Source organism: Microcebus murinus, chromosome 8 (assembly GCF_040939455.1).
Source record: "Microcebus murinus isolate Inina chromosome 8, M.murinus_Inina_mat1.0, whole genome shotgun sequence".
Taxonomy (NCBI): Eukaryota; Metazoa; Chordata; class Mammalia; order Primates; family Cheirogaleidae; genus Microcebus; species Microcebus murinus.
This window is the reverse complement of record NC_134111.1, coordinates 54,338,288-54,360,068: the sequence shown is the minus strand read 5'-3', so window position 1 is coordinate 54,360,068 and position 21,781 is coordinate 54,338,288. Positions and strand designations below refer to the sequence as shown.

Below are 21,781 nucleotides of genomic sequence, written 5' to 3'. Positions count from 1 at the left end.
TTCAACTCCTGTCTACTCTTGGTCTGAGCCTTTCTGTTTGAGCTTAACAATGTATTTTCCTTTTTGTTTGGATTTCGCAGAAATCACATTGTTCAGGAAATTGTTTTGCAGATCCTCTACTTTTGTGATGTAACATTAAAGAAGCTATCCTTTTAGGCAAACATGTAAACTCACTGTACTGCTGGGGATGGGGGTGGGAGAGGTCTCAGTTCATTACATGGAAATTATTGTTACTGTGATTTGAAAATATTTTGCCCACCTATAGCATTTGCTTACCTGTTTATCATCCATCTCCCTCCTCTGAAATGTGTGTTCCAGGAGAGAAGGGTCAGTATTTGTCTTTTTCACCACAATCCCTGGGCCTAGAATACTTCCTGGAACACAGTAAGAAGCCCAATAAATAGTTGTTGAATGACCAGATGAATTGCTACAAATAGAAAAGGTCACATTCAATATCACTAAAGCATTTATGTCTGAATCCAGTTTTTTTTTCCCTTCCCCAAATGAAAGCTTAACACTTTTCTAAGCTCTCACAATAAAAATTTCACTGGCTAGGTCCTTAGCAATATTAATTCCTTCGTGACTTAGTCCCATCACCATTGTTCTCAGGGCCTGAGGCTGGGACAAACATGACTGAGGTTTTCAAAAAATATATTTTTAATATAATTTTAAAATATACTCACTGAGGGAAGGCTCATAAAATTCAGCTTCAGCCACAATCTGGACTATAGGCTGCCAAGCGCCGTGTAAATAAATCATCAAGTCATTTTGGCATCCTGTGGGCCAGAAGGAATATCTTCCTCAGTAGATTTAAAGAGACACAGTTCTGAAAGAAACAGGAGCAAAGTGAGTGACTAAATGTGCACTGTCTTATTGTTCTTCTGGAGTTTGGACAGATTCCTTGAAGTGGCAATTGTCCATTTTACCAAGGGCAGATTCTTTTTTTTTTTTCCTCTTAATTGAAATCCATTGTGGAGTTGAAGGAATCCATTCCAATATCCACAACAAATGCCCCTACCTGCTTTGCAACTACTGGTATACTTGAAAGAGAAAAAATACGGCAGCCCCAGCGGCAGGTTACAAAGACAGCTTGTAGCCATGTGTGCGTAGCACGGCTTCAGATGAGTCAAGGGCCACCTCAGCCCGGCAAAAAATCACCGACGACTGTGGAGGGTGGCCAGTGTAACGCGGGAGTCTGCAGGGGCTGTTTGGGAGAGTCTGCAGCAATGGTCCAGCATGAGTATCCAGATTAGAGCTGACCTGTGTCACACACACACACACACACACACACACACACACACACACACACACACAGAGAGAGAGAGAGAGAGAGAGAGAGAGAGTGAGAGAGAGAGAGAGAGAGAGAGAGAGCCAGCTGCTTCCCTGGCCAAGTTTCCCTGGCTAATCTAACCCAGCCTGCTCACCGGCCTTTGTAAATTTGCCTGAATGAAGAACACCAGATAAAAACCACAGATCCATGTCCTGTGGATTCAGAAACCAAGCCAGGAATCTGAATCCTCTTGACCTCTGAAAAGGAAAAGGAAGAGCAGCTCCAGGGTTTGCAGAAAGCTCTTTTTCAGTATTGTTCATAAAAAGAAACTGTGTCTCAAAAAGTGAGGGTCTGTAGGGGCAAAAATGATAATATATGTCTTTTCAGAACTGTCGATTCAAAGAGGGTATCATTGATGTTGGTACATAGGAAGCTCAACTCATTCAAAGGAAAGGCTCAAAATTTCACATGTGAGGTACCTGTGGGAACACACATTGAGACACAAGAAATATCAGCAGGCCCACTTGTACCCTCCTATATTCACATGTGCACACACACACACACGTACACACGATAATCCCCTTCTTGACAAACATCTCTTTTTTGCTGCCTTGTCTTTCATGTAATCATGCCTAAAAATAAAAAATTGTATACAGCTTCTTTTGTGCTTTGTATTTACCAAAACCCAGGCCAGTTTGGTTCTTACTTGCAACAAGAAATTTCTTATCTGCTCACTATCCGTATCTGTCTCAGTCAGTAGCTGATAGACCCTCCTTGGGTTATTAACCAGTTAGTTTCTTCCAGAAAAAAGGTTATTAGTGTCCAACATTACTCAGGGATGTCAGGAGATGCAGGTATCAGATCTTTTCACCCTGGTTTATCTTTAATTTAATCTCTAGATTTTTCAGCTCTAGCTGTCGGCTGCCTTCCACTTAATAACATGCTTTTATCTGCTGCTGGTGGTGGTGTTTTTGTTTTACAACAACTCAATAACCAATATAATCATGACGGAACTGACAAATTCTGCATTAATGGATTTCCTTCCTACATCTAGGCTCCAAGCTGCTGAAAGCTAGAAAGGATGAAATAGATTCCAGGCAGTTACAGGTTAAGGATCATTTGCATAAATTAGCAAGTTTTGCAAATGAATTCATCTAGTGAGAAGTAAGACACGGGACACTGCATTTTAATAATTGACATTCCACATGAAATGCAATGTTCTTGAGAAGGAAATTGAGCTCCAGGTTGCTATTAGAACCAGCGGACCAGCACGAGTGGAAAGAAATGCCATCCCCCATTATGTGAGCGACCGCTCCTGCATAACAACTACCCCCATGCTGATGGACTTCTTTTAATAAAAGTACTAGTGCACGCTCACGGGAAGGGAGAATCAGAGCGATCTACTCATCAGCAGTATCGAATAGGAAATGAAAATAAAGAGTTCTGCAAGATGCTGCCTTCACGTGCACCCAGCAGCTCCGCACTCTCTTTCTAAAGCCATCTTTCATTGTCCCTTTGATTTCGCGGCAGCTCCCTACCTCACCCCCACCTTCTTCCATTTCAGTTTTATGAAACACTTAGGAGATTATTTAAATATATACAGAGTGTGAGTAAAAGTTTTAAATTACCCAATTTGGACGATGTCTCTCATAATGTTGATTAAATTACAAATAAAGATAAGTGGGCCGTTTTGCTGCCTCCTCCTGGCCTAATTTGTTTAAGAATATGCCACATTGCAAATATTAGTGAGAATGCCAAATGAGTGTCTTTCCTAGGTGTTAGTCAGTCAAAGTCAGGATATGCAGCCTGTCGGAAGTACAGACCGCTCACACATGCAAACTGAGAGCTGGAAACAAGTCCACTGCAATAGTGTTTCCTGGCATAATTTATAATTAACATAAAATGAATTAAATCATTCACTCGATGGACTTTTTTCCAAGTTCATGTAGAGTAAGTGTGTCATAGCAATTAATTTTCAATGAACTGCGCCAGCCAATAAAATTTCTCCCAGACACTGGTAATAATCCAAGATATTGATGGAAGAGGTATCATCATTAATACGAGTATAAGCCTCAAATCACGTACAGGGACCAGGCAGATACAGTTTCCCCCTCAGATAGGGAACATGATTACTGCTAGCTGCCTGTTGTTCTTTCCAATTTGTTAAGCTTCTGTTTGTTCTCACTTTGCACACTCATAGCCTTTTAATTTTGCCTACACAACTGTTTTTGCCTACAGTGCCCCTGTTTTTGCGGGCTATCTAATCTGAAAAAGTTAATACACATGAACACATTAAACAGACTCAAAAAAAAAGGACAGATTATATTGCCCATTTAATCGAGACATTTTCAATGGCTTTTCTACATGTTCACAATTACAAATAATTGATAAGAGATTAATACAACCAGATCTTTGGTTTATAGAATTCAAACAGGCATCTGAACTGATATTTTGGGGCAGAGTTTTGTTTGTTTTGTTTTGTTTTTACTGAACTCACCATTTGGTTTTGGTACTAAGTAGATAAAGCCTAAGTGACCCACATTTCTTTGTTGATTATAAGTGATTTTGCAACAAAGAAACCAATGGCCATTTGATTGGTCACTTCAGAGTTTGTGTTAAATGATACTGCACTGATTCCCCTAGCTTTTCTCAACAATAACACCTGTTAACCAGAGGCATTTATGATTTTATATGCATTTTTCTTTCATGTAGGGAATACTAGTTGGTCGTAGGGTTAAATATATTTGATAGTTTGAGAGGACAATCGTTTGTCTATGACTCTAGCTGCATGCTTATGCAATATCAAATAAAGAAATTCTGACCAGGCAGTTGATATGTGTAATGAGTTGCCGTAGCTCTTCTCCCAATAAAGGATGTGTTCAGACTTTGCTTATTTATAGCCCAATAAAGAGAAATTTCCACTGTTCTTTTCAGCAGGCTGAGGATAAATAGCTCTTCCGTTTCTAACATTTAATGTTCACAGACACAAAAACAACTGCTCTGAATATTAAGCCAACATTCATAATTTTTTTCCTATGAAGGGGAGAAATCCTTGAATATGAAACAATGAAAGGTTCAGATATAATCTTTCCCATTTTAGAACTGTTTTATTGTAACTTGTTTTCCTTAAGAAAGAGGCACTCTGGGCTTAATTTGGTTACTGGGTGAAGCGCCATCAACTCACGTGCTTTGACAATCTTCTCTGACCTGAGAGTTTAGGGCTCCGTGGAATGAAATCCAGTTACTAAAGATGGTGCAGCCATAATACCAAATGTCCTCTGCCGAGGCTGTTACTGTTGGGTCAAGCTGCTCTTTATGAGTCTGCGTGCAGCAAATGCTTTCTATTTTCACATTCTAGAGCAAGGAACAGCATAAATTATTCCTAATTCTTGATTCTGTGATGAAGTAGCCATCTGGTCTGATAGTACGGTGACAATGATATAGGAGTGAACACTCGATGCTTGGTCTACTGCACAGAAAAGGACAATAGGACATATTTTAAAATGTCAGGATCCATCAGAACCATATCCAGGAAAGTTTACATTTATGAAAATAGATAGTATTGAAGATACATCATGATGCAAATCTAATCATGGCTGCCAGGCAGCTGAATTAAATTAAGAGTAAATAGGAATGTTTCTAATTAAAAATATGTTATTCCTGTTCCTGCTGTGTTTGCCATATCTGTAAAAAGAATCATTGTCACACCACTTTCGGGGAGTTGTGTCACAAAGGGTGTTGAGGTTGACCTGTCTGTTTCTCTCCTTTGACACATGCATGTGGAGCTTTTAGGCTATAGATATTAATATATGATGAGTTTGGCTATTTCTAGTCAGTCGTTAGTGAAACTTTTTTTACCAATACATTTGTGTTCATCACTAGATAAGGCAAATGTATTACTGGCATGGGGACTCTTAAGAAATCACAGGTGTGTGAGCACAAGGAACATCGATAGAGAAAGAAGAAGGTTTATTTTTAGCCTCCCTTTGATATATTTATCATCCTTTCTTTTTTATTCAACAAACATTTCCTGAGTGTTTTCATGTACCAACTACTGAATTAGGTGTCTTATTGAAGTTTGGGGAGGAGAACAATGATATATTTTGATAGTCTTAATGTAGTTGATGAGTATCACTTAGGCAGGGATGATTTCCCTCCTCAGGAAGTGAGTGCCGTGAACATCCAGAGATGCTGTCTGGGTCACTGCGATAGGCCAGTCGGATGACTACACAGGCTGCAGGATGTGGGTGACTGCAGATGACAGGCTGACTGAGGGTAAGTAGAGGACTTGCTCATTGAGTGTGGGGGTGCTAACCCAGTTTGTAGATGTTGGTGTAGGTACAGAGTCCAGAGGATCTAGGAAACTCAGCTATGATTTCAGGAGTCAGAACCAGGGGGTCTAGCCCAATGTGTAGGACACAGCACGAGGGTCTGAGTAACAGTGAGTGCCTCCAACACTTAGTAGAGGACAACTTTAAATGAAAACTGAGCCTTTACTATCTTAACTTCTAATAGATACATGAAACTACTCAAAAGACTTCAGCATTCTTTCTACATGGGTCCCAGATAATGGAAAATAGTCATTTCTTTTCTTTTGAAGGAGAAAGGAATTCACATATTCAAATAGTAATTAATGAGTATCTGTTTTATGTCACAAATAGCAAAAATTCACCATGCAGAGAACTATCCCATCCCCTTCTCCACACCTAGCCTTCTTCTGCTCTCTCCCAGGGACTATGGCCCCATCATCACCCAGTCTCCCAGTCCTAATACCTGGAAGTCATCCCAACTCACTTCCAGCTTTCTCACACCCACCAGCTATTGCCAAATATTTGATCTCTTTCCCAACTACTGCCATTATTCATAAAATCATCATCTCTAGACTGCATTGCTATAATAGCTTCCTGGCTGCTATTTCTAAAATAAAATTCTATTTGTGTGTTATCATAATATGAATCCCAGGATACTCTACATTGATTTTGGAAGCAAATCTATGGTCTGGCCACTTTCCATGTCCCCAATCTTATCTCTCATCATTCCCACCCCCCACCCCCAACCCCCCCATTCCACACCTTCAGATGTATCAAACATTACAGCCACACTCAATGATTTGAGCTCTGCCCTTTTCTCCCAGAATGTAGTTTTCCATGGGGGTCTTCTCACTTCTTTTATTCCAATTCCATCTACACTAATAAGACTTTCAGCTTCCTTTCTAAAAGTTGGCCTAAAGTAAACCAGGCCCTTGGTCTCTACCCTCCAACAGGAGCTCTGATATTTTTCAGAATCTTCTCTAAGAAATGAGATAGGGAGCAGAGTCACAGGTGCTATGCCTGGCCCCCCCTCCTTTACTATTATGTTCTTATTCTAAATGGTTGGTACCCTGTAGGAGCCCTTGCCTAGGATTCTTGCTCCCCAGCCCTTAGTTTTCCCATTGTTATCCCTCTTCCCAACACACAGGAGAAATTCTGTTGACAGTCTCACCTACTTTGAGAAAAATACTCTATTCTACTGCCTCATGGAGCAACGTCTCTCATTCCTGATTTGCCTTTGGAGGACAGAGGTTTGCTTCTTTCTCAGAAGCTTGCTAGAATTCTGACGCCTGGCACCATGAATAGACTCTTATTCAAGTGAAACACTACTTCCTGCCTACATGGGGTATGTCTTCGACCGTTGTCACTCAAACAATAAAAGAATGCCTTTACCAAAAAATAATCTTAATATCCACACAAGAATCACTTATAAACAACAAGGCAGATAGAGTTATTTTATGAAACAAAACTATGTTCTACTTTTAGATGTGTAATTCTAAGCAAGGATGTTATGTATACATTCGCATATGATACTACTAAACAAGGCCTTATTTAAACACACCAACATTGATAGAAGTCACATTTTCACAGAATCAGACACAAGGAGTTTGCACACTCCTTCAGAATTCTGAACATTCCACGAGGCACAGGCATTTGCTGCTCACTGAATATCCATCTGCTCCCAAGTGATTGGGTTTGGGCAATGGGCCATGAGCAACAGTCACTTCTATGTTGAAGCATTGAAGAGTCAGTGTCCAACTCTGCCTTTTCTCCTGCCACAATACAAAGAAGAGTAAACACACACACACACACACACACACACACACACAAGGGCTATCTGGAAAGTGTCCAGCCATTGTTAATATAATAAGAATGGTTTGTGTGACATTGATGTAACCCAGCAGCCAAGGAGAGCGGACTGTAATGTACATGCGTGAACAATGACGACTTCACTGTCCTCGTCAGTGGGGCACTAGATGCCGTTGAGTGAGCATGTGTAACGTGTGGCCATCGCATTCAAAATGACTGAGTGAACAGAGCGATGAATCTGCATCGAATTTTGCATTGAGCTTGAACTTTCCTCTACAGAAACTATTTGGATGATTCAGAAGGTTTTCCAAGATAATGCAATGAGGGCAACACAAATAAAAATGTGGCACAAACATTTCAAAGATGGTCAAGAATCTGTTGAAAGAGATCCACGTTCTGGAAGGCCTGCAACAAGCAAAACACCTGAGAATGTTGAACATGTACGGGTGAGGTTAAGAGATGGTGGGAGAACTGTGTGAGGTCTCAAGGTCTCTACTTTGAAGGGGAATGAGGCATCATTGTCCTATGTAGAATGTTTCTTATATCTTCTTCAATAAATGTATCTATTTTTTCATATTACATGGCTGGATACTTTTTGGACATATATATATATGCATGTGTGTCTATGTATATGTAAATACACACACACACACACACACACACACATATGCATACAGAAAGAGAGAGAGAGAGATGGTGGAGCTAGAAGGTGCAAGCAGAGCAGCCTCAATCTTGGTGTCACAGCATGGAGGGCAGCTACCCTGAAGAATTAAGTGACTCACATTGGGAAAAGCATGAATAAGAAATAAACTTTTATCACGTGAAATCACTAGGATTCCAAGATTATATTTTTACTCACATCAGAGCCCATGCTATCTTGACATACACATACCAACATCTCAAGGTTCTAAGATACACAGAACAAGGAATGAGATTTTAAGATTGACTGAGGTATTGATATAGAGAATCATATCAGTGAATGTCAGTATTTATAAAGGTTCAGTTCATCTTATCTCAGTATACTAGGAACATGAAGAACACTGATAACTAGCCTCAGAGCTTTCAATGCTGGCATATTATTTAAGTTAATGTGAACTTTTATCACTGAAACTATAGACAGGTTAAGAAGTTGGGCTCACACCAAAAATACATGCATTGCAGCAAATCATTTTGAAGACTCAGTAAAAGCTTTAAATATAGGTTATGTAAAATGAAGCCTTTTATATCAAAATTTGATTTAAACCCAGCAGTTCAGAGAAGATTTAAGACACAATTTGTCTGATGGAACTGCTTGAGGCCCAGATCTATTCAGTTTGTGAAAATAGATTCCATATTGAAAAGACTGTTTTCCTTTCTATGGTGGATATGTAATCCATATTCAGCCACTTATCAGCAAATTCTTGATCTTTGGAAAGATGTTGAACTTGAACCTCTTTCTTCTCCTTGTTGCCCACTTCTAAGTTGCTTATGATGTACCTGCCTCTCCCATATCAGCCTTAAAATATTGGACCACCAAGATAGAAATATACAATTTTCAGAATGTTTCTTGGTTTTCTATTGTTTACTCATGGTAAACTATTAAATATATATATATATTTTTAATTTAAAAAAATTTTATTAGTGATTTCACATTAGATAGTATAATGTTTTCCCCTCTTTTTGGTAGGTTGGAGCAGGATGGATTGGAAAATGTAAGTCTTTCTTGGTGTTTTGGTTTGCCATAAATTATTTCCATGTCTTTAAACCTGCATATCCAGTTAGAGCTGGGTCAGGTTCTTGACAAATGCCTAATCATTGAATCTAGCATGCACATATTCAGCTTTATTTTTTTTTTTTTTTTTAGTTTCCCTCCTTTGTATTGTTTCATTGCCAAGTTCAGTGCCTAATACATAGTAGGCCCTCGGATACTTCTTTTTTTTTTTTTTTAATTATTTTTTTTTATTTTGGCATATTATGGGGGTACAGATTTTAAGGTTTCAATAAATGCCCATTAAACATTGCTACAGGAATGGGTATTCTAAAACATGGCAATTGTCTTGCAGGCCTGTGGCACTTTTTTTTTTTTTTAATATTTTTTAAACTGTCGTGTGTTTGGGAGATAGGATGAAAGTGGGGTAGAAAAGAACGTGGGATTTTATTAGAAAATCTAAGTTAAGAATTGTTATTATAATTAAACATTAGATTTGGCTCTGAGTTTCATAGTAGTCAAGGCAAGAGGGAAACCTGGTGAAGTTTATGATTTTGTTTCAATTTTGGCAAAAATAATGCTAACAGAGAGGACTACTGGCTGACAATTTAGATTATTAAAAAAAGGGGTTTTTTTAATGGTCTGATTTTGAGGAACACTGCCTCCTGCCTAACCAGAGGAGTTCTCTACAAAGTTTGCCCTCATAAAACTAAATCAAATTACTGGTCGAATGAAATTGTTTTACACTGTAAATACTTTTTGAATGCTTATGAGGGGAAATTATATCTGAGAAGTGGAGAAGCAAGTTTAACAGAAGAGGAACCCAGCCCTCGTGATACTATTTAAAGATTTTTCTCCTGAAATCTTTTTGCATTTAAGTCAATCATTTGTATTAGTGTGGATGGTGGTTATCAGATCACACCTAGAGGAAATTCTGTGGGGTCTACAAAATGTGTAACAGTCATTTGTAGTACTGGGGAAAATTACTTACTCTGATTGATGTTTTTAAAAAAGTTCTCCCATGTGGGTGATTAAATTCCTAAGTCTTTATTGACCAAATTTGTCCAACTGCAATCTGATCCAGTATATTTTTCATAAAATGTTGTTACAAAGAGATAACATATTTGTTTGCGGTGTTCTCTGAGACCATCTTATTCTTCCAACTTTGTTGGCTTTTGTGGGCTTCAAATGGCAGTGTTTGCAAATCCAAGACAGGATGCTGAGTTACCCAGTCACTCAAACCCAGAGCAGTCAGGGTCTACTTCAATTCTATGATTCCTTGAATGTGCCTAATGGCGAAGCCCAGCCCAAAAGACAGGCTTTGGATCACAAAGGGTCACCGTGAAGTGGCATCTTTGCACCACCCTAAACTAGAGGCCTCTGCCTTACCACCGCTACTGCAGTTTGCTGCCACCGCAGAAAGCTCTCAGCTCTGACCTGTCGGGGCACTCCACGACCGCCCAAGCGCAGGTCAGTCACAGACCTCTGGTGGAGCCAGTGCTCACTTTCTTCAGGCCCCACAGAGAGTACTGGCAGCGAGAGGCCAACAGGCAGTACAGCTCTCGACCACACGGCTCAGACAGCAGGTTTCTAGACCCTTTCTGAGCAAACTGAGGGTGTGAGTCCTCGGCTCCTCCAACCCGGAGGATCCATCCGGGAACCTGCCCGGTGGAGTTATCGCGATGTTCACCTCTGGAGACACCTCTTTCCGTAGCTCCAGGGGGAGCATGTTGGAGTGGAAGCCACAAGAGTTACAGGTAAGTGAATCCCACGTCAGCCTCCCCGGGAAAGAAACTCTGGCACAGAGATTTTCACGCAGGAGGCTCACGGGTGACTGCTGTAAAAAGCCGCACCTGTAAAGGAGCGCGCACAGGAGGACGGGGCAGAAGAGGAAGTTGAACTGCGATGGGGTTGCAGCAGAAGGTTCCTGTGATCCTGCAGAGGGGTCTGAAGTTGGAGTGGCTTTTCAGAGATGCCCCCAAAGTGAGGCAAAGAGGCTGTGCTTTGCACCCACTGACAGTCCGGGCACGAGATGCGGGCTGCCCCTGCGGAGGGCGCGCAGCCTCAGGCAAGGCAGCTCCCCTGGACTGAGGGCAAACGCTGAGGAAGGCCTCACCTGTGAGCTGCCAGCAGACAATACTCCTGGCAGCGGGGGAGTGACACCTCAGTCCAAAAGGGGGGACCTAGGTGGCACACCACAGCATCTGTCACACCCTCCTGGTGGATCTTTCTATCCCGATACTTTTAAATGAACAATTCAACTTAGCTTCAGAATTATTAAGGGGAATGATACATCTAAGGGAGAAATGATCAAATGAATCTTGATCCAAACTATTTCAAGGATACATACATGCAAAGTAAAGGGGTAATTATTAAACAAACAGTAAGACTGTGCTTTAATAGAGAGATTAGTGAAATGACTCCAGGTGATTTCCATAGGCTATTAGAGCAATTTTTTTTAAAGCAGTGGTGGTGGGTGGAGAGGCAGGGGTGGTTCTTGCTTCAGTGACCTAGTAATAATCAAGCCATCTGAGGTCCACCCACTAGAACTTTCCAAGCTTGGAGTGGAGCCCTATATTGGTTATCTTTTGGACCAAACTTGACCTTGAAATCTCCGTGGGAGGCACACTATCAGCCCATGATCATCAGATTCCCAGCATTAGCCCCGTGACCTGGGCTTTCAGGAGACTATCAAGCTGAAACTTGCTTATCAAGAGACTCTATATGGCTATAGCGCAGGGGAGCCCTTGCCATTAATAGCATCTTCCTTAATAACTGCTCAATGCTACAATTAAATAAATACATATACTTACAGAGTATCAGAAATTCAGAAAATATAGAATGACAAAATGAAGAATTACAAATTACTTTTAATTGCTCACACCACTGCTAATATAATGGTACACATTTATCCTTCTAGTCTTTTTTTTTCTACCCATATGTAGGTCATACAATAATTTTAGTATGGAGTCATACAGCTCTGGATACAAATCCTAGTTCTATCACTTAGTAGTGTAATCTCAAGTAATTTACCCTTGATTTGTTTATTCATCTATAAAATGGTAATAATTACACTTACCTCATAGAATTTTGTTAGAGTTTAAAATGAGGTGATAGATATAAACCATCTATCCCCTTGCTTGGTGCATAACAAACTTTCAATAAATGTAATATCCCTTGACTTCCTCACCCAAGGGGCTAAATTGCAAAGGACCCAACTTCAAGAACTGAGTTATGATCTGAGAAAACCCCCCTTAAAAATATCTCAGGCTTCATTGCTTAAATTAATTCCAGACATTTTTAAGCTATTAAAAGGCAGTGCACAATTTGATTCAGATATGTAACACGAAGCTGTGTAATTAAACATATATATCCTGAAATTAATTTTACATTTGCTTCTATAATACACTACACTTATATAGAATAACACATGGCTCTTGATTAAACAGCAGACTGCTGTTCAATCAAACAGCTCAAGATAGATCATAAAACGCGAAAATGCAATATCAGCACCAAAATATGGTTATAGGATTTTAATATTCACTTCCATACTCTTACCAAGGTAGCATAAAAGTGGATGTTTCAGAGAGAAAATATTAAGAAAATGTTAAGCGTTAAGTATATCACATTTCTGCTTAAATGCTGTTGGGTCATCTAGATTTATTGTGAATAAGACAAGAGAAATTTAGAGATTTATCTTTCAAAGTAAAGTTAATTAGGGCCAATATAATTTTGGTTTAAAAATTTCGATTATGAAAATAAAAAACTTTTAAAGGCATTTGAGTTTATTATTTTCTATATTTCAAAGCTTATTTTCAAAATAAAATCTACTGAACTGTAAACACATTATGATGGAAACATTTTCTAAATCTCAATTCTACATAATCCAAATTCTTGTCCAGTTGAGGGAGTAGGGAAAAGGATAAATGATATCCACAGATGATTCCTTAAAATCTTGTTTCATTCTTTAATGTGATTTTCTTCCCTTCTACAAACCTTTATCTGAGCAGTAAAAAAGACTGTAAAATTGGCAATTTGAGTTTCATTTTGCTCACCTTCCCATCTTAGACCTTTCAGATTGGGAAAACCCTATGCTCTACTTAAATTCAACTGCTCACTGTTTCTTATGTAAAAGTCATTTTCCCTCAGTCTGATCATGCCCAAATAAGGCCTAGCTAAAATACCACAGGTTTTTTAATGTACACATTTTCATGGAGTATGTCTTGTTGCATGATAATTCTCCAGAGGTCTGTCCCATTTCTGCATGTCTTGTGATATGGCACTGGGAGACACTGACAACTTTCCTTCCAGACTATCTTTTCAAGGATGTTTGCATAGAGAACAGCTTTGGAAGATAGATGGTGTTTCCCTCCCAATCAGAGGACACATTTGTTTACTATCTCCCGTAACAAAGGTATTGCCTTCCTCCAGGACAAATGTAGAGAAGGTTGCTTGTAACCCATTAAGAATGGTTTGGGTTCTCTAAGCTTGGCGTTTCTAACCCATTGCATGCACAGTATCCACCTCAGCCTCTTTTGTGCAACTTTGGGGAGGGAGACCAAAGGGAACCTGAACAAACATAAAGCTCATGCCATTTGCCGTGCTATGAGTAATCAATTCTAGTATCATGTCTTCTGCTGGCATCCATAAAACCACGGCAGGCTTGCAAATAAAGTAAAATCTCAGACCCTTCACGGTTCTTGATATAATGCACATTAAAAAGGTACAGAAATCACAAGTATACAAATAGGTGAATTTTATGAAGTAAACACACTTATATAAACAAAACCCAGGAACAGAACATAACCCAAACCTCAGAATTCCCCTCATATTCCTTACTAGTCACAAGAGTAACTGCTAGCGTGATTTCTAACAACATAGGTTAGGTTTGCCTTTCTTGAATTTCATGTACATGAAGTCATATGTGTTTAGTTTTTTTGTGTAGCTGATTTTGCTCAGAATTATGTTTGTGGAATTTATCCATGTTGTGCATATAGCTTCATTTTCTTCATTCTCATTACTGAAGGGTGTTCTATCTTATAAATGTGCCACATTTCTAGTGAAGCCTTTCCTGAATCCCCTAGCTTCTTCCGAACTCTCAATCTTTTACTAGTGCCCTTCCTGTTTGGCTCACTACTTCTTACTTTGTATTTTAGTTATTAAAATGTATTTATTATTTTCTATACTGGACTATTCGTTCCTTCAAGACTTAAGCCTCAAGAGAATCTAAGCAGTAGAGTCATTCATTCATTCAATTATTCTGCAAACATTCTTGAGAACTCCCTATGTCTATAGTATGTTAGCTGCAGCCCTGTGCTCATCCACATAACCAGTAAAAATATGTAGTGAATGATTGACTATCTAATATGCAGAAAGCGAAGGGAAAGAAGGCCTCAAGGAAATGGCTGAGGAAATTTACCAACCAGAGAATGTATCTTGACTAATGTAGGGTTGACTGTATTACATGAGAAATGACACTGGTTTTTGACCAAGTACAAGGGCTTATGTGGCAAACTGCCAATTAAAATCTTCACATGATTGTCTGATAGGCATCTTTCAACCTTAGCAGAAGAGAACTTGTGATTCACACTCACCCCAAATTTGCTCCTCTACAAATCTTTTCCATCTCATTCATATGTACCTGCATTCCATTCAGTTGTACAAACCAAAAATACTGGCATCATCTTCTCTGTGCCTTATTCCCCAAATCCAGTGCATTAGTAAGCTGTGTAGATCCCACCCCTAAAGCACATTCCAAATCAATGATGTTTGCAGCTCCACCTCCGCCAATCTAGTCCTGTTCCTTCTTCCCTGCTTAGTCATTACTGCCCTGTGGAAAATCCTCCAGTAGCATCTCATTGCTCTTAGACAAAATCTAAACTCTTTACTCTTAGTTTTTAAAACCCATTCTTAACTGTAATTCTATCTTACTTACAAACCTCCAGCCACAGACCTTTTATTGCCACATTTGCCTTGGCTTAGGGCCTGGAGAGTGTTTCCTCCTTATCTTCCAAGACTGCCTCCCTCTTTACACTTAGATCTCAGTTTAAATGTCACCACCCTAAAGAAGACCTCTCTGACCTTCTAATCCAAAGTAGCCAACCAGTTACTTTTTGTCACTCCGCCATATTTTAATCCACTGAATAGCACTTTCCTTATCTGATACTTTTTTTTCTCATTTTTTTGTTGTTGTTGTTGTTTATTGTCTGTTTCCCTCAACTAAGATGTACACTCCTGAGGACAGGGACCTCCTCATCTATCTTGCTTACCAAGGAAGGAGGAGGATGGGATTGGGAAGAGTCATGGGGAAGGGACTTTTATTGGCCATGTCCTATTTCTTAAACTGAGTGGCAGATATACTGATATTCATTTTATTACTCTCTCTACGTTATTTGTACATTATATGTATTATTTTATATTAATTATTTTGTAACTTAAAAAGTAAGAAAGAAAAAGTTAAATTACCTACTTAAAACTTCTGTTATAGTTTTGGTAAATATTTCATCTGATTTGTAACCTAACAGCTATAATGATATGAATTCTAACGTTTGTCTATTTGGATGTTGTTCTAGGTTGGATTGTGTTCCCTCCAAAAAAGATATGTTAAGGTCCTAACCTCCAGCATCTTGCAATGTGACTTTATTTGGAAATGGGGTTTTTGCTTAGTTAGATATGCTTTGATTTGCTTAGTCAGATATGCTTAGTTAAAATGAGGTCATACTGGTGTAGGATGGGTATAACTGACGTTGTTATAGGACAGCCATGTGACAAGAGACACAGGGAGAAAGCCATGTGAAGACAGAGGATTGGAGTAGACACATCTACAAGCCAAGGAATGTCTAGAGCTATCAGAAGCTACCAGAAGTTAGGAGAGAATGTATAGAACAGATTTTCTTTCAGAAATTTCAGAAGGAGCGAACTCTGCCAAAATCTTGACTTTGGACTTCTGGCCTCTAGGACTGTGTGACAATAATCTCTGTTGCTTTAAGCCACCTAGATAATAGTATTTTATTATAGTAACCCTAGGAAGTAACACAGATGTGTTTAAAGGGAGTAGATGAAACACGCATGCCGATGATTAGGGCCCTTCTATAACAGAGGAGCGGGACCACCATGGATGTAGCAATGAAATTAAGTTCCTCTCCTTTTTTGCTGTTTCTTTTCCTCCTGCAGGCTCCAGTGTGCATATAGTGATAACACAGTGAGCCTGAGAGCTGATCCCAAATTTAAAGGTGCTTTAGAATGTACTAGGGTCTATGAGAAAATTAAATAGCACATTTTCCCCAGGACCTTCATCATCATCAGTTGAATCAATCATTGAGTCGCATTTACAGCTATTATTCATAGCATGTCTGGAACCATTATGACCTTTCAGATCTTATTATCTTAGTTGATGTTGGTAGAATTACATTTACATTGATTTCTGAAAGGCGGTGTGTTTGGGAGCATGCTTGGGTGGTGTTTACCAGATGGGATTGACTGGGTAAACAGAGATAAAGAGTTAAGAATGCTCCAGAGCTGGCCAGATGATAAAGGCAATTCTTATTTAAGAAAGATTGGATTTATGTTACCCATAAATCTGATTTGTGTCTAGGAAATTCTCCCTTATATCCAATAGGTAAATGGGTAGGGTTAGAGTGAGAGTAATATCTAATCTCTCAAGACCACTGCTGGACAGTAGAGAATAGGAGTTCCTCTTTTGTTTCCTTTACAGAAAACCTGAGAAATGTCAGTGTGTGGTCATGGTGCAGACTGTGCTTAACTTCCAAGGAACATTCAGTAAATAGTAAATGAGGTTACTTGGACAAAAGTCCTTGACAATGTGGAAAATAAGCCATGAGTGTTCATTATTAAATGATTTTATCTGTACATGAGTCATCTTGACTTGGTCAAAAGATTTCACTTGGTTGGAGATTTGGACTGGTGATGGCACACACCAGGCACTCTCAGATTAAGTGACTTCTGAATTACACGTGGCCAGATAACCTCTCAACAAAAGGCCAGGGGCAAGGGACTAAGACAGGCATTGAAGATAAGTATACCTGAGTGTGCATCCTCGCTCCATTCCTTACTAGCCACAGGCCTTTAGATAAATAATTTAGCTTCTCTGCATTTCAGATTCCTCACCTATAAATGGGAATAATGATACATACTTTTGAGAGGTCTTGTGAAGGGACCTCAAATGAGGCACACAGAGAAGTGAAATGGTCACTACTGTTATGAATGCTGCTTCTACCCACCCCACTGCCAGCAAGACTGACTGACTCGAGTGTCCTGTCCCCAGGCTTGGTCAGCCTGCCTGAGCCTTTGTGGTTAGCACTGACAGGCGGTCACTTAACACAGCACCTGTCCTGGCCTACTCACGTCCCGCCTAATCTCTCTCTGCTGCAGGGTCAACAACTGGCCCTTCCCTGCCTTTCTCTACTGGGCCCTCTCTCCTCCCTCCTCTCCTACTCCTGGATCAGTGGTGGGTTGCTAGGGAAAAGGCCAGAAAGCCAGAAGGCATTTTTAGGTGAGGCAGTAGCTCAGTTGTCCCAGAAGAGCCCATCTCACTAATGCTTACATTTCCTGGAATTTGGGGGAGGTCCTAGTGGGGGCTCAAGGAAGGAGCAGAGCAATGGCAGAAGCTATGGGACACTCAGGGGGCTCAGGGCAATGACTGTGTACAAACTGGCTCAGAAATACTTGACCTTTCATTAGCAGGCCATACCTGTGCATACCAGTTAACTATGAGCCCTGGTCCCAGCTTTCTCCATGTTCATAATAAGTTACCCTTTAATTGTTCTTCTTTTGCTTTTCCTCCTCTTCTCTTCTTGTCTCTTGTTCACTCTTTCATCTGGCAAATGTCAAATAATACAAGCCTTGGGCAAAAGGCCCCTTTTCTCCTACAAAGAAGCCAGGTGGAACCTAGGCTCGGGAGACTGAGGTAAGAGCCTATATTAATTTCCTACAAAGTACCACAATTGAGGGGCTTAGAACAACAGGAAGGTATTGTCTCACAGTTCCAGAGGCCAGCAGTCTGAGCTCAAGCTGTCAGCAGGACCTTCTGGAACGTTTAGGGGAAGGATCCTTCCTTACCTTTGCAGCTTCTATTAGCCCCAGACATTCCTTGGCTTGTGGCAGCAAAGATTCTCCTGCTGTTTCCACGTGGCATTCTCCTTTGTGTTTCTATACACATCTTCCCCATATTCGTCCGTGTCCAAATGTCTCCCTTTTATAAGGTCACCAGTCTTACTGGAATACAGCCCACCCTAATGACTTTATCTTAACCTGTTAAATCTGCAAAGACCCTATTTCCAAATGAGATTACATTCCTCAGAATTGGGGTTAGGATTTTAATATACAGTATCTCTTTTGCCGGGGAAGGCCTCAGTTCAACCTATAACAGGACCTTTCCCCACCAGGTAGTCTCTGGGTAAAAGATTCATCGGGTCTTCTGTCCTCATGACAACAGCAAAAGCCATGATATTACCAACTAAGAGCTTCTGTTCTCTACTCAAGCACAAGCATGCTGGGCTGAGGACATTCAGTCAACTTCAGGGGCAGCAAAGCTCACCAAGCTTCAGTACCAGAAGGCACTTCAGAGACTTCTGTGAGTGACCTACCCACTTTATGGATGAGGAAACTGAGAGTTAGAGAAATGTTTTACTCAAACTCTCAGAGCTTGTAAGGGCTACAGTCAAAAGTGTGATAGACTGCACATTACTTCTCTTCCATTATTCCATACTTTCAAAGGTGAGGTGTTGATTTAACAAACATTGTATCTGCTTTATTTGGGCGATGATTTTAATTCAATTCACCTTACCTTGTCTGTGTAGACATAACCTCTGACGCAGTCCTCAAGAAAATATTTCTTAGAGACACTAGTGCATTCAATGAGCCTGTAGGAGTACTAATGAGAACCAGTGGGTAAGGCATTCTAACAATCCCCAAATGTGTTTTTAACACTGTTATTGTTGTTTTAACATTGAATACACTTAACCAGGAAATCCAAACTTCTTTCTGAAGCATTCCAACTGTTGTGTTTATACCCGGTTGCCACACAACATTTGCTCCTACTGTGTTTTAGTTGGCAAGGGCTCTAGGACAGGTTTTTGTAGCCAAGTAGCCTCAGATAGGGAATCTTTCCAGTCCCCAGAGACCTGGCACAGCCCCAGAATCAATAGTCATAGGAACCAGTGCCAACACTCCTCTCATCCAGGCCTTTAGCTAACCTTGGACCAACCGCCTATTTAGACGCTGTAGCTGGATAGGAAGAACCAGCTGAAAAAATAGAGCCCTCCAAAGGTTATAGATAAATACGGAAAAGCTGCTTTTTTCCCCCATCAGGGAAAAAAGGGGAATCCTGCAGAGGATATAGTACATTCTTCACTCCTCCCCAACAAAAAAATCTTAACTGCAGCCACGTTGTCTATTTCCTGAATTAAAAATTGGATAAACACATTCAATATTTTACTATCATTATATATTTTCCAGAATATAGAATATGGAATTCTTCCACCATCACAGTGTATTTTCCATTTTTATTACACAATTCAGAGACTGTGAAATAAAAATATATATGATTGAAATGGCAGTGTGTAAATCTGATGTCTTTCTCCCTAGGATATATCATTCATTCATTCATTCAACAAACTTTGAGCATACCTGCACTGTGCTGTGCCCTGGGATTCCTAGACGCATAAATCTGGGTTCCAGGTTGTCAAGGAAGACACTGTGAACCCGTTGTGATCCATTGTGACACTTGCCATAAAAAAGGCATGTGAACAGTGGCAGATATGGGGCAGATATGAATGGGCATATAGGGGCAGATATGAATGATTAATTCTTCTTAGAGGGAGACACAGAAGATGGTTGACATTTGATGACAATCAAAAGGTAGGGCCCAATTGGTGTTTTAGAAAGTTACCATGGCAACAGTGAAGAGTCAGGCAGGCAGCACAGTATGCCTATACTGTACACCTACTCTGGGCCCAGGCCTAGGCATTTTCCATGAATATTCAAAATTTCCTTCAGCTGTATCCTTCTCAGAAGGCAGACGGGGTAAGAGCAGTTCTCTGTACCCCTTCTAAGGTATCCTGCTGTGAAGAGGGTAGAGCTCTCCTTGGCAAGCCTCATCTTTCTGCAGATGGACCTGGTGCAGGGTAGGCTAGAGCCTTTCTGATGGCCCCTTTGTCCAACACCCTGTCCAGGAAAAGGCTGCCTTTGTTCACTTTTCTGACCAAGTATCAGATTACACCCTCTAGCTGAGGATGCACCAGGAGCTGTAGTTGTCCTAGAGGTGGGGGTGAGGGATGTCCCAGAGAGGTGGGGAGGAAAAGATGGGTGGTGGGGGGAGAGTGAGACCAGAGAAGGGGAGGCTGGAGGTATGGAGCTCATCTGGCTTTATTTGGATATTGCTCTCCTGGAAGCCGAATAGAAAATAGAACTGAACACCCATGATTAAAAAACGCAATACATGCTAAGAAAGTCTAAAGTAATTTACGCCAGACATTAAAGTGTTTTGCATGAGAATATAGTATGATGTAGACAACGCAAGAATTATGTCTTTCATTAAAAGGTTTGCAACTCAGTGTGCTGTGATATAACTGTAGTAGTTTTTCTGTCTTGGTGATACTTTTTTATTTTAAACACTGCCTTACAAACTGAGGAATGCAAATGCATCGGGAACACTCAGCCTCTGGGTTTTAACTTATTGTCACCTCTTACTAATCACTTCCCTTTAGTACTTTACCTGCCTGTGCCAAGGTGAAAGGTGAACAGTTCTACTGCCATTGCCCCTCAACCCCATGTATCCTGAACCCAGCTATAAAGTAAACTGTCATTTCTTTCTTCATTATTCAAAGTTAGCATTTGCTAGTTCAAAGCCCATTTGAGATTATGCATCAAGAATGATATACATTAAAGTTGGGATTAAAGGAAAAGCAGTTACATGAAAGAAAGGTGTTTTTGCCACAAATCTTGTGTGCATATGTCAAGAAGTATATTCATTGCCTAATTTAAAAAGAAACCAGGACGACTCCTAGAGATATATACCTGCATCTGGCCCGTCTTTTCATAAGAACACTTTCTGTTTGAAGTTGAACTGTGAAGTTAGAGGAAAAACATCTCTCTGTCTAGAACATGCAGCTTATTAAAAAAAAATCTAGGTGTAATTCTGATTTTAGGCACTCATAAAGAGTAAAATCAAAAGTTGATCCATCTGAACATGCTTAGACAGGTCAAGAAAACTGGGCGTACAAGTAAGGCTGATTTAGGTTAGCTACAGGAAGAGATAAGATGAACTTTCAAAATCCCTTCTATTGATTGTTGCCTGCTGCTGATTTGATACAAATCTTGGTGATGCCCACTGTGAACCAAGGAACCTGCCCTGGGCCCGGCACTGAATTAGGTGCTATTCATGAATCATTCTACTGAATCCTCAGATGAGTCCTGAAGTTCAGAAATTATGAATTTCTACGGTATATCATCCTCTTCAGCATAATTTATCATATAACTTGGACTATTTTTAAATTAGGCAGCTAGGATCTCAGATCTGATGCAATACTGAATAGGAAACTACTGTGATTATATTCTGTACAATGCTCAGAACTCTGTGAGCTCATACATATGAAACAACAATAATAATGGCTATATTGTTGCTGGACTGGTTTGCAACATATTCAGAGAATGTCATGTGCAAATCAAATGCATGAATGTGAATTT

At 40.1% G+C, this 21,781-nt stretch overlaps 1 long non-coding RNA gene across 1 annotated transcript in view; it reads right to left on the bottom strand.

Moving 5' to 3' along the window:
* Positions 1–275: 275 nt before the first annotated feature.
* LOC105883036 (uncharacterized) overlaps positions 276–21,781 on the bottom strand; it is a 106,177-nt gene continuing 84,671 nt past the window's right edge. The window contains exons 4-5 of the long non-coding RNA XR_012920575.1: positions 684–826; positions 276–374 (exon numbers count right to left, since the gene is read on the bottom strand). This is a non-coding gene — a long non-coding RNA (uncharacterized LOC105883036). The remainder of the gene's footprint in view (positions 375–683; positions 827–21,781) is intronic.